Source organism: Andrena cerasifolii, chromosome 2, assembly GCF_050908995.1.
Source record: "Andrena cerasifolii isolate SP2316 chromosome 2, iyAndCera1_principal, whole genome shotgun sequence".
In the NCBI taxonomy this organism is placed as follows: Eukaryota; Metazoa; Arthropoda; class Insecta; order Hymenoptera; family Andrenidae; genus Andrena; species Andrena cerasifolii.
The window spans coordinates 1,831,095-1,847,168 of record NC_135119.1 but is presented as its reverse complement, the minus strand read 5'-3'; the positions used below and the strand labels follow the sequence as shown (position 1 = coordinate 1,847,168).

General features: G+C 35.2%; 1 protein-coding gene across 1 annotated transcript in view; it reads left to right on the top strand.

Moving 5' to 3' along the window:
• The first annotated feature begins 3,121 nt into the window (after positions 1-3,121).
• The window catches only part of LOC143378482 (putative G-protein coupled receptor CG31760), a 187,622-nt gene continuing 174,669 nt past the window's right edge, over positions 3,122-16,074 (top strand). Inside the window, exon 1 of the mRNA XM_076830256.1 lies at positions 3,122-3,498. The gene's annotated coding sequence lies outside the window, so the exon portion shown is untranslated. The remainder of the gene's footprint in view (positions 3,499-16,074) is intronic.

Sequence of the window (16,074 nt, the reverse complement as noted above, 5' to 3'; positions counted from 1 at the left end):
TGTACAGGGGCGGACATAGGAATGTTCCTGTAACGTCTCGGCAATATTTCGCGTAATATTCCAAATCTTGCACCGTAAGATTCTTGAGACATTCTTGCAATGTTATGTACTGTAGAGATAAAGGATCTTTTAATGAAAGGTCGGTGTCTTTGCCAATTCTTTTGATATTGGCGTAATATTTTAAAGGTATACCTTTGAAAACCTAATTGTAAAAATCACAAAACAAAATCAATTTTGTGTCCCGAAATACGAGGTACACCGTTCAAATTTTATACTACCCTTGCTGATGTAACAATACAGTCAAAAGAATTCTTTTTTATTTATTTCTTTGCGGGCGCGTCAACCAATGAAATAGGTTATCAGTGATTCACAATAAAAGAAAATACCTAGTACACGAGGATAAAGTGGTCCAAGTGGGTTTGGCTTATGATGTATATTAAATGCACTTACAGTAATAATGTTCAATAGTACAAAGATTATGATACTTTTCTCAAAAATAGTATATAAAAAATTGTAACAATCGTCCAACTACACCATACACTGTGGGTTATCCCGAAACCAGGATAGTTTTCTATGAAAAAATTAAATATACGTATTCATGTTTAACAAAACTGTGTGTTTATATTTATTGTGATAACAGTTTATCTTTTATTTGTAATTTTAGCCTTCTTGTTGCATCAGCTGCAATAATTTTTGTACCTTATACAGCTTTTAATGTAGCCAGCGTTCACAATCATCAGGTTTATCAGACTGTTTTCTTCTAATTAATATTGCTTTAGGAATGCCGAAAGTTTTTGCAGCTTTGTCCAAACCCATAGCCTTATTTTCTACAGCATCTATTCTATATCTGAATTGTTCTTCCGTCCAGTTACCTCTTAATGTGATATTCTTTCGTTTATATTTTGTTGGCATACTGAATAAGTCACTGTATATGGTGGTCCAATTAACCCCTTCTCATCGGGTTCAACTGTCGCATTTTAAGGGTGAAATGAACCAGCCTGTAGTTATTTACAGTTACTCGCAAAATTGAACGTACACATAGGTTTGTAATGAAAATTGACGAAAAAATGAATACAAACACACGTATTCAAAAATGAAAACACAATACATATTTTATTCATATATTTTACTAAATAATTCTTAAAAAATATCTAAATAAAATTGACTATTTGTCTATATTTAACAGAAATTGTAAAAGTATACGTATTTTAGTGACACAAAATTGAGCGTACACGTAGGAATTTTCACATTACGTAGGTCTGTATTGATTAAACGTTGGTACTATTGAAGAGGAAGTCCCGTGAAATGTCTTTCAAAGTCCGGTTGCTCAGGAACCAGCAACAAAAAACCATCTGTTATCCGTAGATTGACGATTATAGTAGCAGCATGGCTAATAAGAGGAAGCAGACTGACATTTCAATACGAAATCTTATTGTAAAATTATATTCGCAAGGTAAATCCTTTCGTCAAGTAAGGAAAATAGTCGGCAGAACACATTCTACCGTACAAAAAATTATGAACAAATTTCGGTGCGATGGAACAGTCCGAAATATACCTGGCCAAGGAAGAAAGAAAATATTGTCGAACACTGATGAACGATTCATTTGTCGACAAATTAAAACAAATCCGTGTACAAGTGTGCGGAAGTTAACGTTAGATGTTTCCTCACGTATAAATAAAGACATCTCGGTTGAAACAGTTCGTAGAACATTAAGAAAAGAGGGATATAATGGCCGAGTCTCTAAACCGTATATCTCCAAAGCAAATAGGCATAAACGCATAGAATTTGCGAAAACGTTTGTAAATTTTGACGAAAGTTTTCAGGAAAACGTTAGATTCTCTGACGAGACTAAAATCAATTTTTTTGGACGGGATGGAAGGAAGCAAATCGTATGGCGACAGCCAAATACTGAGCACCACCATAGAAATACATGTCCAACGGTTAAACACGGAGGAGGATCCGTTATGTTATGGGGATGTATACATAGATGGCATAATGGACAAAATTAAGTACTTAAATATCTTAAAAAAGAATCTAAAAGATTCAGCAGAAAAATTAAAAATGCCGCGGGTGTATTACTTTCAACAAGATAATGGCCCAAAACATTCATCATATATAGTTCAAGTATGGTTGCTGTATAACATCCCAAAGATGCTAAAAACACCTCCCCAGTCACCTGATCTCAATCCCATCGAGAATGTCTGGGGAGAAATAAAATCCAGGATGGCAAATAACAATTTTACAAATATAGAAGATTTCAAACGAAAGTTGAGAGAAGAATGGGAAAAAATTCCCCCTTCTTTAATAAAACTCCTAATTTATTCTATGCCACGTCGCTTACAAGCCGTAATTGATGGCAGGGGATATGCGACAAAGTATTAATAAATGAAACGATATAGTATAAGTTTGTAAATAGTATTTTAACAAGGTGTACGCTCAATTTTTCGTCACTAAAATACGTGTACTTTTACCATTTTTGTTAAATACAGACCAATAGTCCATTTTATTTAGAATATTTTTTTACGCATTATTTGGTAAAACATACGAATAAAATATATATTGTGTTTTCATTTTTGAATAACTGTGTTTGTATTCATTTTCCCGCCAATTTGCGTTACAAACCTAGGTGTACGCTCCATTTTCTGAGTAACTGTACATAACACAGTATACAACGACTTTTAGGTTAGAAATTAAAAATGCTTCAAATTAATATGCTGTACAGCCAAACTTAATATAACCTGTGTCCATTTTCACATATCGCAAAGACGAAATTATAACCAAAAAGTTTCTACATCCAAGTTAAATTAAATGGGCGAAATGCTTGCATTTTATGTAAATGCAACGCAATTAGGTAAACTTTTTGCGGGAAGTACCACGTATAGAGGTATATGGTAATGGTCGTAAACTCTAACCTGAATTTCAAAAGTTACGTAGGTGATCCATCTCACACATACAGTACCTGTTTATTGAATCGAAACATTTTTTAGACAGAAGTTACTCATCAGAAATGAAAACCCTCAGCATTCGAGTATAGTAAAATTCCGCCCCAAATAGAATATTGCAATACTTGGCAAATATATTCGTAACAGTCCCGTGAGTACTTATGAAATAGCTGACTATTGAATCATTCGAATAGTAGCAACCCTAGGCACTATGCGCGCAACGTAGGCCACCCCGTGCTGTGTTTCCACGAGTGGAGGCAAAGTTTGATTTCGCGGAGGGCGCACGCCCTGCGCCCAGCTGCACAACCGACACTGGCCTCTGAGCAGTCACGAACGAGTCCTCGTTCGTCGTAGCCGCAGGAAATGCAAGTATTTTTCGTCGCGACACCCTTTTTTTCTTTCCCCAGTGAGAAACGACAATTTCGGACTTGGCGCGATACAAATTACGCGTGTGTTACACTTGCTAATCAGTGCCAGTGATTCCATCTTCGCTGCATCTATCGACTCCACTGTGAACGAGATAATACTGGGAGTGGAAGGCCAGGGCTGTCTCATGTAAGTTCATCGCGAGTACACCCTTAGTTGCAAATGCGTTCCATGGGACATTTACAGTGGTTGGATATGCGCTGGCTTAATAGATTCATATAAAAGTGACTCTTTGATTGATGTGAACCTAAAGAAATGCAAATTTATTAAGAATTTTAGGATGTTAGATTCTCGAAGCTTAAGTGCTAACAGATTTAGGCGAGCTTATTGAATCCAGCTAGCAGAACGAAGATTCGCGAACGGGATATCGCGACAGGTTCGTGAATTAATGTTTTAAATATATGGAACACATTAAGGATTACGCAAATTTGGTGCTGAGGGGCTTGTTAATGCATCGATACATTTAATTGGAAAAATTTTAATAAGCACTAATAGATTTTCCTGGTGCTAGATGAAGCCTGTAAGCTTCAATTTAAAGTGTCGAAGATCAACTGTGTGAAAGATAAAGTTTACGATGTCGAAGTAAACTGTTACAATAGCTAATGCCAAATAGATAGTTCTGTTAAGTATTAATCGTGTTACTAAGCCTGTATTTCATTACCCATGCAACATGTTCTCTGCTTTAAATTGTATGTCGGTCACGGAAAAATGTCTGCGTACTGTGTATGGCATGGAATTATTATTTTCCAATTCTGCGTGATATACTTGGAATAATATCAGGCTAGTATAAAAATCATGTAAATTATATATTTCAAGGCAATGCAATTTGTATGTGCAAATGTCTGTCATCTAGTGGGGAATCAAAATTGCTGATAGAAGTGCAACGATAATGTATTTTTGCCCAAACTCAGACACTGTTCTTAAAAACTTTTAATTATAGAAAAATCTAATTTTACGAGGCGTACTTTAGCCTCAAAATAATAAAGCATACACATTTTTGTTTCATTCGTTAGTTAGGTAGATTCGGGTGTTAGTGTTAATATTGGAGGGAAAGTGTTGGCAAATTTTATACTTTTGGAATATTTTGCTGCGTTAAATATGTGAAATGGGGTATAGTAAACACATTTAGTTTAAAACAAAACAGTAGTATCATTAACAAGTTTTTGGCAATTGCATTGTTTAATAAATATACCTAGCTGGCACGTATATGTTCAATGTAGTACATATTTTCGTTGGCGTTTAACCTCCTGCGAAGCTTTATTTTCATTTAACCCGAAACGTTCATCAAGCTCACGCAGTTAAAGATAGATGCCACTTACTATCATCAGCGTCACTTGATTCCAAATTGCTTCTATTATTGGAATTATAATTTTCCTCTCTAGATGAAGGTACATACTATGACTGTCCACAACAATAATATAAAAGCATATTGTATCCATAATAAAGCAATATCCGAGCAGTAACGGGGAAACAACAAGATCGATATCACTTAATTGTGCTATTAATACTAATTTATTGAACACTAAAATCAATGTGTGCACCCTATTTTATAACTAATTTGAATTTTTTCTTCGTGTCCACTAGTAACTGGTATTATAAATTAAACGAAGCGTGATAGATGAAAAACAATTATCGAAAATGGGTTAATTACGGTCAGTTAAATCCCAAAAGGCCTTCAAATTTTTAATAAATTAGCAGTAAATTTGGACTCTTTACATTGATTTCGTAACTGACAAAACTGGTAAGACAAATCGATTTCCCTGAGAGATTTTTAAAAAGGAAACATTAAAATTTCTATAATTGGAATTTCACTGCTTCGATTGCACCTATCTAAAATTGAAATTACCTATGGTTTAGATCGAGGTTAAGCTGTTTTATATTTTCACTTTTACTGTATTTTGAAATATACATTTTAACATTGAAAATACGGCAAAATCAGTTATTCTACGATCTGCACAGTAACTTTTCTTTCAGCTTGCAATTTTAACAGCGTTAGATTCTTAAATTAGGCTCTTTGCAAGTTTATTTATTTTGAAAAATTTTAAATAAAAATGTTTTTAATAGGCAATCATGCTTGGTATAAGAATTGGTCTAGTGTAATTTATGGAACAGTTACAATTGAACGTTTTAATATTAAAATACAGTTTTGGCGGTGTGTATAAACATGTTATGCTACCATTAAGATATGATCTTCTAACTAGTTAAGGTTCTGCAACATAAATTGTGCAAAACTACTATGATGGAGAGCCATGTTATAAATAATTTTGCCTAGGAGTATATTCTTGACAGTTTAAGGTTTTTGTTAAACGACTCCATTTAATCTAATTGAAAATCTAATCATTCTATAAATAATTTAATTCTTCTAAGTGATGCAATAAAGTAATAAAACTAATTACTCGTGGTATACAATTATCTATTTGTCATAAAGACTAATATAAATATACTTTCCTTTATTTCCGTGCCAAAATTGAACAAGTAGCAGGCGAATATATATGTTGTTCATCTCAACATTAAAATAAAATAGAAAACGCATGTTCGGTATGTTATGCTGTTCAAGTTCGTAATAAAACAATACCATAAGTTTACTGTTAAATAATGGAATAGTATCTATTACTACCCAATAGAAAATATTAATGCACTTGAAAATACTCAACAACGAATAATTCATTCTTTTTTGCATGATCATGTGTTTGAATGAAGCAACGTTCATTTTTTAACAGTTCAGCTATAAAGGAATAGAAAAAAATAATATAGGTAGCTATATATTTATAAAAAAAATCATTACTTTCATTTGTGTACATAGGGTAAATCCGGGTGAGTCGGTGTGGTAGGAGAGTTAGTCGAGTCGCTGCTATATTCAGATTTTACACGTAAGAGCACGTTATGATATAGAACAATAGCTTCTTTAGGAACCAAACTACCTAGCGTTATTTCGCTTCCTACTATGTTTTTCTGGATTTATATGCTACAAAAGGTAAGTTGAGGTTACATTTAACATCTTTTATAAAACAGTAGTGTACAGAATCGTATTTAAAATATACTTCTATGTTAATTTTCGTTTAATGTTTTGGATAATAAAATAGTAGAGGTATTGAGGGACAATGCAGACCATATTAACCCATCCTTTCAAAGCTATCAAGGAGAGTATCTCTCCCTACAGAAAGGAGAGACGATCGGGTTATGATTCGGATAAATGGTTCACTTTTAAACTGTGGGTGAGAGATGACTCACTTTCTAAGCCTTTATTCAATCAGTTAAATTTACAATATGCTTCTCAATTTTTTATTTTTTCTTTTTATTATTTTTGTTTACTTATTATATATATTCACTTTTGTATTCATTTGCTTTGCTAATCGCCAGTAAGTAGTTCGCTTTCTGTTTGATATGTTTTTACTTGTTTAGCGTAAACAAATTAAATATCAATAAATCTGTCGTAGTGTTCACTCGTAAATAATTTTGCTTTTTGCTTTGTTATTTTTTCATGAATAATTATGTGAGTAGTCTCTCCCAACGACGAGGTGCCTGGGAAGATGGTCAGATGTCATGACTTCAGTTTTCAACTCGATTTTCAGCAAATATTGTCTGAAGCAAATATCGACCAGTTTTTCCGAATCAACAAAATTCTGAACGCATTAAGTTTATTCTGATAAAATAAGTAATATCAGTATTAGTTTTAACAGCCATTTTATGGTATAGTCACATGTATCGTGATGCATTTCATGCGAGAAATTTCGAAAAATGAATACATATTTGAACATGTATTTCATATGAATAAATCTTATCTAAGTACACTATAATTTACACAATTTGTTTACGTGTATTATGACGATGTTTTCCTTACATTTTCGTTAGCACGAATATAGTATCGCTGCACATGCACAAATAATAAACCTAAGACAAATAGTGTTTCTAATATTGAAAATAATATTATTCAAAATCCAATCACCTTACTTGAATAGAAAGACCCATAAATAATGCAGTTTCCCCACTGTGTATATAATTTCAGCTAGCCAAGCGCAACCGTAGTTGCTGAAGAACTGGCTCAGAAACTGAATGTGACTCATTCTATAAAACAGTTCATTAATTTTTATGGAGCACAGTTTTGTCTCGTTATAAGTCCGACTCTCGGGGGACAGGTCGAAACTCGAAGGAAACGGTACGCTAGGCATTTCACTCGCCTTTGTTCTTTGCTGTTTTCTTTCAGTTAGACCAGCGATGCCCCGATGGGCGGTCCGAGGGCGCGAGTATCCATAGCGTTTTCTACGAGCCGCGCGGAAGGGGGTGCTCGGAGCCAATAAAGCGGTGGGCATACAACGGATAGGGAAAACTCTAGTAGTGTGCCCTAGGCCCTAATGCTGAGTTTACACTTGACGAATGTTCGGCTGAGTGAGCCCACTGAGCCGAGCACTCGCCCAGTTTGAACGCATATTCTAGTACTCGGCCGAGTAATTCGGCAGGCAAGATTTTCACTCGGCCGAGGATCAGACCGATGACTCGGCCGAGTCACTCGTCAGGTGTAAACCTACCTTAAAGATGCAATTCCACGGCGCATGGCTCGTCGAGTCGGCTCGGCTCGCCCAGTCGGGTCGCGAGTCCGCTTGGGGAGCGCGAGTCGCCGAGCCACGCGCCGTGGAACTGCACCTTAAGGGGACTAGGCAGTCAGATCGCTCGAAAATCAAGTATTTTTTGCGAATTAATTACATGGAGATGAATACAAATTGTGACTAGTACTTTTGGGTAATGTTTGTTAATACTATAAACAGTAAAAAAATTATTTGAATAATATATACATATGTTTGACAGCGCTACAGTTGCCTGATATATAGGTTTTTTTTGGAGCCGCTGTAATTTTGCACTGATTCTGGCCGTAAGAAATTGAATTGTGAAATATCCTCTGAAATTGATACTTTGCCCTGACCCCCATTCTTCCCTGAACCTATTGGAAAAGAAAAAAAATCAAAATTATAAAAATGGCGGCTGTAAAACGGCAAATTTTAAAGAAACTTGATTTTTCGCTAGGGAAAAGAGCCATTTTAATTTTTTTTTGTCAAAACAGAAGTTTTCACAGACTTACGCTTAGGTTCAGGTCGTAACTAGACATGTTTCACATATGCTGAATTTTTTTCAAATCGACTTGTACCCCCATTTTTCCGCAATCACTGCAAAACGAAGAGGAAATATGATTCCGAGAAAAACACGAAAGAGGAATTAGTCTACCTGCATGCGCGCAGAAACTGTTTATGAAGCGCTCGACCTTTTCGGCTGTAAAATCCTTATTTTTGAGAATTTTAACATAAACCAAACGGCATTTTACTCGGGAAGGGTGGTACTTTCGAAAAATACAACAACAAAAAAGTCAAGTTTCTGACTGCCTAGTCTCCTTAAGGGTACGAGCCTACACGCACACTACTAGAGTTGTCCCTATCCGTTGCATGCCCGCCGCTTCGTTGGCTTCGAGCGCCCCCTTCCGCGCGACTCGTAGAAATGCTATGGATGCTTGCGTTCTCGGACCGCCCATCGCGGCATCGCTGAGTTAGACGATCCCGCCGCTATCTTAACCGAAATTTATAGCTTGTGGCTGCCGCATGCCTTCTCACTCATCCTCAGTCTGTTGGACTCGCTGCGGCAACTACAAAAGAAGCAATGAGGACAGAAATGTACTTCCAACGAAACAGCAGAGCCGGGATTATAACGGGACAACACTGTATATTGCAATGACTTTGAAACATGAACACTGGGCCTACTGCAGAAGTGTTCTGCAAACATGTGTATACAAATTGCACGGCATCGACGGGAACATAATATCGTGCGTTTCGTTTTCCCTACGAAAAACAGCACGTTTCAGTTTGCCACGTAAATAAGCACATTCTATAATTTCTGACGAATATTAGCACATTTGGTCTTCCGCCGCGAAAACTAACATAGGTATTTGACTGCTTAGCCACGGAGAGTAGCACATTTCGTACTTTGCGGCGAACACTAGCGCATTATCCTATTTCGCATCGAAGAATTCAACTTTTGAAAATATTGTTTAATTAATAATAATCCCATTTAATCTCCAAAAGGAAACACGTATGAAAAATTTAATCTACATAATTTAAGTACGGCATTTTAATGTTTAATAAATTACTGACCTAGTACTAAGTAAAAATCGCGTTGGAAGGTATTTAAGTTGACGCACACGTTGTTTCGTAGCCTACCACCGAAATGTGCTGCTTTTCGTCGCTACAAACGGAACATGCTACTTTTCGTGGCAAACCGCTCAAACATGCTACTTTTCACAGCGAAAACCGAAACGTGACACTTTTCGTAACAACGAAGACAAACGTGCTGTTTTTCGTAAGAAAATTGAAACGTGCTACTTTTCGTAACGCACGTCGATATGATGTTGAAATGCTTATTTTAAATAACCTATTTCTTTACGAGCTATGATTGTGACCTTTTTTTTAAATGGAATACGTACCTTCTTCTATCAAAATTTAAAAGAGCTGCGAATTTTCTACGAGGAAGTAGCATGCTTTATTTGTCCTAAACCTAATAATAGTAACAGTTACATGGATGTCAACGGAAATCACTTTGAGCCATTTACTGTAACTAAGGTAAGTAGTGAAACCATGAACAAGGTTTTTGCAAATATCTCGCTAATTTTTAGGTTAACAGTCATTAACATTATGAACTATTACCTCGAATTCGAATAATATTTAAGAAGGAGCTTCATTATAACAAGACCATTTTTAGTTAGCATTAGAAGAAAAATTAGTTTTGTAAATTAGTTTTTTGTAAAATAGTTTACAGAGTTTTGTAAATTACAAGATTCATAACTACAAGCACCTTACGACGTTGAACAAAATTTTAACACAACAATAAAGCAATTTAATAAAAATGGGATAACGACCTGTTATAACGGTGAGAAGTGTTGAAAATGTAGAAAACGAGGGAAATTATATACTGAATTAATCACCAAGGCAACATTGTTTATTCATTCCTCGAATTCCTATAAACACATGTTCATTACGTAAAGTATAACTGAATATGTGAGAATGTGTTTTGAATAGTATTCCAATCAGATGTTCTCGTAAACCAATTTAAACAATGTAACCAAATTGTGGATGTAAAAGAAATATGTAAGTTGTATTGTTTTAAATGAAAGATGCCTTTTTTTCTATTATTTTGCCATAATAAGCATGCATTAAGAAGTTTATACATATAATACATGCAATTTAATGTTTAAGATGTAACATGTAATTTAAAAGTCCAAGGATTTGAGTTAAATTGTTACCCACACATAATGATTAAAAGAAAGGCGTCAACTTTGGAATTTTATTTTAATAAACCTTTTGCTTCTATGTATTAATGCACCTTTTTTATTTAATCGTACGTAAGTGCTCTTCAGTAAAATTTGACTGAAAAATTTCTCAAAATGTTAAAGGTATAGTCAACACTGCCGATGTCCTCTTTTACAATAAAAATGTTTAGTTAGTATGGGTGGAAAAATGAACTGTTTCAGAATTCCAAACCATGTTCGGTTTGGTAATGCAAAAGAATATGGTTGCTTCCAATTATCGCACGCAGTAAGAACACGAAAAAGTATCTGATCATATTATTAGACTGGCGTTTCTACAATAAATTCTACCTGTTCTTCTTCCGTTACTAACCGATATTAACAGAATGGTACGCTTTAAACGATGTAATCATTAATTGCAAAGCCCAATTCGGTAAAAATTAGAATAATATTGTGGTAAGAAGCTGTAAACATCGCAAGTTGTACACTAACAAGCACATCACTTGAATTGAGGCAATGGGAGCAAAAACGGACAACATAACCCACATTTTTTGCGAAATTGAGTTAGTAGCAATAATATATTTCAATAGGCAGTACTAGTCATATAAAATAGAGAAAATTAATTTTTTTCCAATGTGAGTTATTCCGTTGTGGCTCAATTACAAAACTGTAAATCGCACGTAACTCTGAATGGGTTGATTTTCGAACACACGTTTGATCATTTTTTACAGTTTAGTAAGCATTATCTAACCTCTAGGTCCTGGCCATTTTTGTTAACACCTTGTATATTCTATTTTATCGTATATAATGATTCCTGATTTAACAAGCTACACGAAGATATGTATACCCACGTATAATAGCAAAAGAGAGTGAACTATCCAGGGGATGTAACAGGATTAAATATCCTGATAGGACTATTGACTTTTCACCTAAAGAGCGCGTGTGCCTTCAAGTGCTGATTCGTTTAAAAATTGATAACTTACCTAATTATGTATATTTTAATGTAATATTTTAGAAAATTGTTTAAAAAACTACGTATTATAAGAAAACGTAAAAATAGACATGTTTGATTTTTTCTTAACTCCATAATATATGATTCACGAGAAAATGAATCACTCATTGTCTATTTATTTCTTTTATTCACTTAGTTAACGATAATCTTATAGAACAACTGCAAAAGTTGATACTCAGTTTCTGAATAATTATCGGAGAATATTAGTGTCCTAATATTCATTTTAACACTGAGATAGTGTTATTGGTAATATAGAGGTAGAAGAATTAAATTTTAACATCACATAATACTTAGTTACAGAGGAACTATTATTTTCTTCAAATTTCTTTAAAGAATATTCACCTTAGAAAATGTTACAACGAACGTTATAACTAATGCTATAAATGCTATACATTTTATTACGAGAGTCCACATTGAAATGTTAATGTTCCTTTAGGTATATCTGTTACGTGTTATTTATTGGACTACACTTAAGTAAATAGGTACCCCAATGCGCATCACAGATCACAACTATAGTCCGACCCTGCAATCAGTTGGAATTGCCATCCTTAATTCACCCGGAATTCCCACCGCTCTTTTCATGGTCAATCATGGTCACGTGAACTGTCCAGAGTTCATGGTAGTACTAAGTTTTTTAGCCCCACAATTTGCCCCACAAATTACCGACATACCACCATTACACAGCCGATCCCATCAATAGAGCCCTGCGCGAGGCAAATCAATGTCTCGCTGACATTGTCGGGATCTCAGTCTCTCTCAATACCCTCCGAAATTTATTGCACAGTCGATTTGCCGTACGATTGACACCTGAGTAGGTGTGCTTAAGGGGCCATCGTACTTTGATCAGCCGAAAAATTAAGATATTTTTAATTTTTTTTTGAATAAATACAACATGTAATGACATAAATCTTTTTGGAATTTATTAAGCCACTCTTATATTATACAAAAAGAATTAAAAAGATTTTTATTAATTCGTTTTAAATGTGTTTTTATAGCGACAATATCGTATTTAAAAAAGGTGTGTTCTTGGCGTAGGTGATTTCCCGGCTCAGGCTTATCTGAAACAAAAAATTCGAAAGATTCTTAATTTGTATGGGTGTCGCTATCGCCCGTAGCTCAATTCGCAATTTTTGTCGATAAATAATCCAGATTCTTTTCAAGGAGCACCCGAGAGAACATTCTTTTGGGTGTTCTGTCAAACTTTTTTTTCAAACCGCTGCCATTTTGTTACATTTCAACAAAAATTGTTAAGTGAGTAACGGGCGATAACGACACTCATACAGTTTAAGAATCTTTTCGAATATTTTGTTTCAGATCTGCTTGAGCTGGGAAATTACCTGCACCAGTAACTCTTTTTTAGGTGCCATATTGACACTAAAAAAATCAATTAAAACAAATTAAAAAGTTCTTTTTAATTTTTTTTGTATAATATAAGAGTAGCTTAATAAAAACCAAAAACATTTTATTCATCGTATTTACTGAGGAAAAATCTTTATAAGTTGCTTAATGACAATGTTAAGGGTACTAGGCAGTCGTTTCTGTCTAGAATGAAGCATTTATGTTTCAATTAATTACAAAGGAACAAATTGAAACTGAGACTTGTTCTTTGACATGAAATTTATTAACATCATAAGCTTTAAAAAACTTGTTTGTTTAGTCAAAAATATGCATTGTATATGACGCTACAGATGGATCATTAAAGAGACTCATTAAAAAAAGGTTCTTTTGTTTTGCAGTGATAACTGGAAAACGGAGGTTCCAATCGATTCAAAACAAATTCGAGCATCTTCACAAAATGTGTAGTTTTGAACCAGACCTAAATTAAAGCTAATGAAAACTCTTATTCTTTATGAAAAGAAACTAAATCCCCATTGAATCCCCATTGATGAGGTTTTATCTCCCAATCCCCAAAGGTTAAGGTCTTAGTTTATTTTCATAAAGAATAAGAGTTTTCATTAAGTTTAACTTAAGTCTGGTCCGAAACTACACATTTTGTGGAGATGCTCGAATTTGTTTTGAATCGATTGGAACTTCCGTTTGTGAATTATCACTGCAAAACAAAAGAAACCTCTTTTAAAAAGCCTCTTTAATGATCCATCTATAGCGCCATATATAATGCATATTTTTTACTGAACAAACATATTTTTTAAAGCTTATGATGTTAATAAACTTCAAGCCAAAGAACAAGTCTGAGTTTCAATTGGTTACTTTGTAATTAATTGAAACAGAAATGCTTCATTTTAGACAGGAACGACTGCGTAGTACCCTTAAGTCCCAGAGGGGATTACCGACCTACGAGCGTACAGCAACTGTTATACAGCAATGGAAAGATTTCGCCAAGACCTCGAAAAATGTCTTTTAATTTCGAGATTTTGCGGTTTTGCACAAAAGAAACCGGTAGTAAAATCCCATCCGGCCCAAGGGACCGCGGGTAGACACCTGAAGAAAAACCGAGGGATATAAGCGATGTTCTAGCTGAATGGGGCGGCAAATGTGCCTCATGACCTTCATTTCAGGGCTGTGTTGGGCCTGCATTTGCCGCATGGACCTTTCCTAATGCTTAGTACGATATCGCCAATGGCTCAGTGATTCATGGGGTAAACGCAGGTCCATCACGGCCCTGAAATGCAGGTCATGAGACACATTTGCCGCCCAGCCTGCTAGAGTATTACATCCGCCGGTATTTCCTAAAAAACTATCAATGACCTTTAAAATAACCTTAAAAGATAACGTCAATCAAACGATCTGTTTATGTCATCATATTTGTCCCCTTGAACAGTACAAGTTTCCTCTCCGACATTTTCTCCTATCTTCAATCCTAACAGAGATATTTAGGTGCCCTGTTTCTCGTGACTCACCCGGTACGAACTATTAGTTATCGATAACCTGTTTGTGGACCATATTTCTCTTGTGAACTGTGTTATCGTAATATAATGTTCAATTATCATAGTTTCCATGTTTTATGTACTATAAGATTGAAATAAAAATGTCGAGTTTTATATAAAAAATGCAAAATAACCCCCCATTTTCCGTTAGATGCTACGTAGTCAGTTTTATCCGAAACATTTTTTGTCTACCGGACAAACTATCGGGCGTAGCTTCAAACATCGTACTAACCAATATATATGAGGATTATCCTCCATATACAGGGTGTTCAGCTACACGTGGGAATAAATTTAAGGGGTGATTCTAGACACCTGAGTAAGATGAAAATCAAGAATAACGATATTGCGGTTGAGGCTTCGTTTGTTAGTTATAAGCGTTTAATGATATATTCGAAAGGCGGCAATCCGCGTGCAGCGGTTCGCACGGGACTGGTTAGGCGAGGGGTCGAGCAGTGGTGATCAAAACCACTGTTGCATGGGGTCACTCACCTCAGAGAAGCTACGACCAAATTTACGACAATTGCCACGAAAACACGATTCTGCGACACTTCATCTAAAATTAAAGGTTATCGGTGAATTACACCAGACCTGCCTACACGCTAAAATACATTGTTTTCATTATATCCACCGTGGTCCATTGTGCTACCCAGACACACACGCGCAGAAATCACACAAGACATAGAATCGTACACCCCCCCCCCCCCCAAGAAAAAATAAAAGAAATACAGAATTGCCTGCTGTAAAGCGTGTAAAGTAACTTAAAAAATAACATCGATTGTTGTATATTTCGTTACAGCTGCTCTGAGATGTGTGACCCCGTGCGAAAGTGGCTTTGACAACCACTGTTCGACCTCTCGCCTGACTTGTCCCGCGTGCACCGCTGTACGCAGATTGCCTGCTTTTAGGCATATCGATCGTTAAACATTTATAACTAACAAACAAAGCCTCAACTGCAATATCGTTATTCTTGATTTTCATCTTATTCAGGTGTCTAGAATCACCCGTTAAATTTATTCCCACATGTAGCAACACCCTACATACAGGGTGTTCCACGTATATACACAGCCATTTATAAGTATTACAACTACTCTGCGTGAAACAGTTGTGAGAAACGTTGCAAATTTATTGATGAATTCTAACAAATTTTACTTTATTCATTAATTTATATTAAATCCAGAAAATAGAGTAGTGAAGAAGTATTCAATCTGTACCAAATATCACATTTTGTGCAAATACAGTACCTGGTCTAATACTTATAAACGGCAGTGGAAGCGTCGCCACGATATCTTGAATTTTACAAAAACTTATTTTATGTGAAAGTTGAATCATATTCGCGTGTGCATAACTTCCATAAATCAGAATTTCTTTGACTGTAGTTTTTCGGAGATATGGGTGTCACCTTCTATTAGTCAAATGAAACTATTGCATTTTTTAAATATTTTTTATTAGAACAAATCGTGATAAATCCAATGACTATACGTAAGTTATATAAAGACACACGTTACGTATAAAAAGACAACTGCACT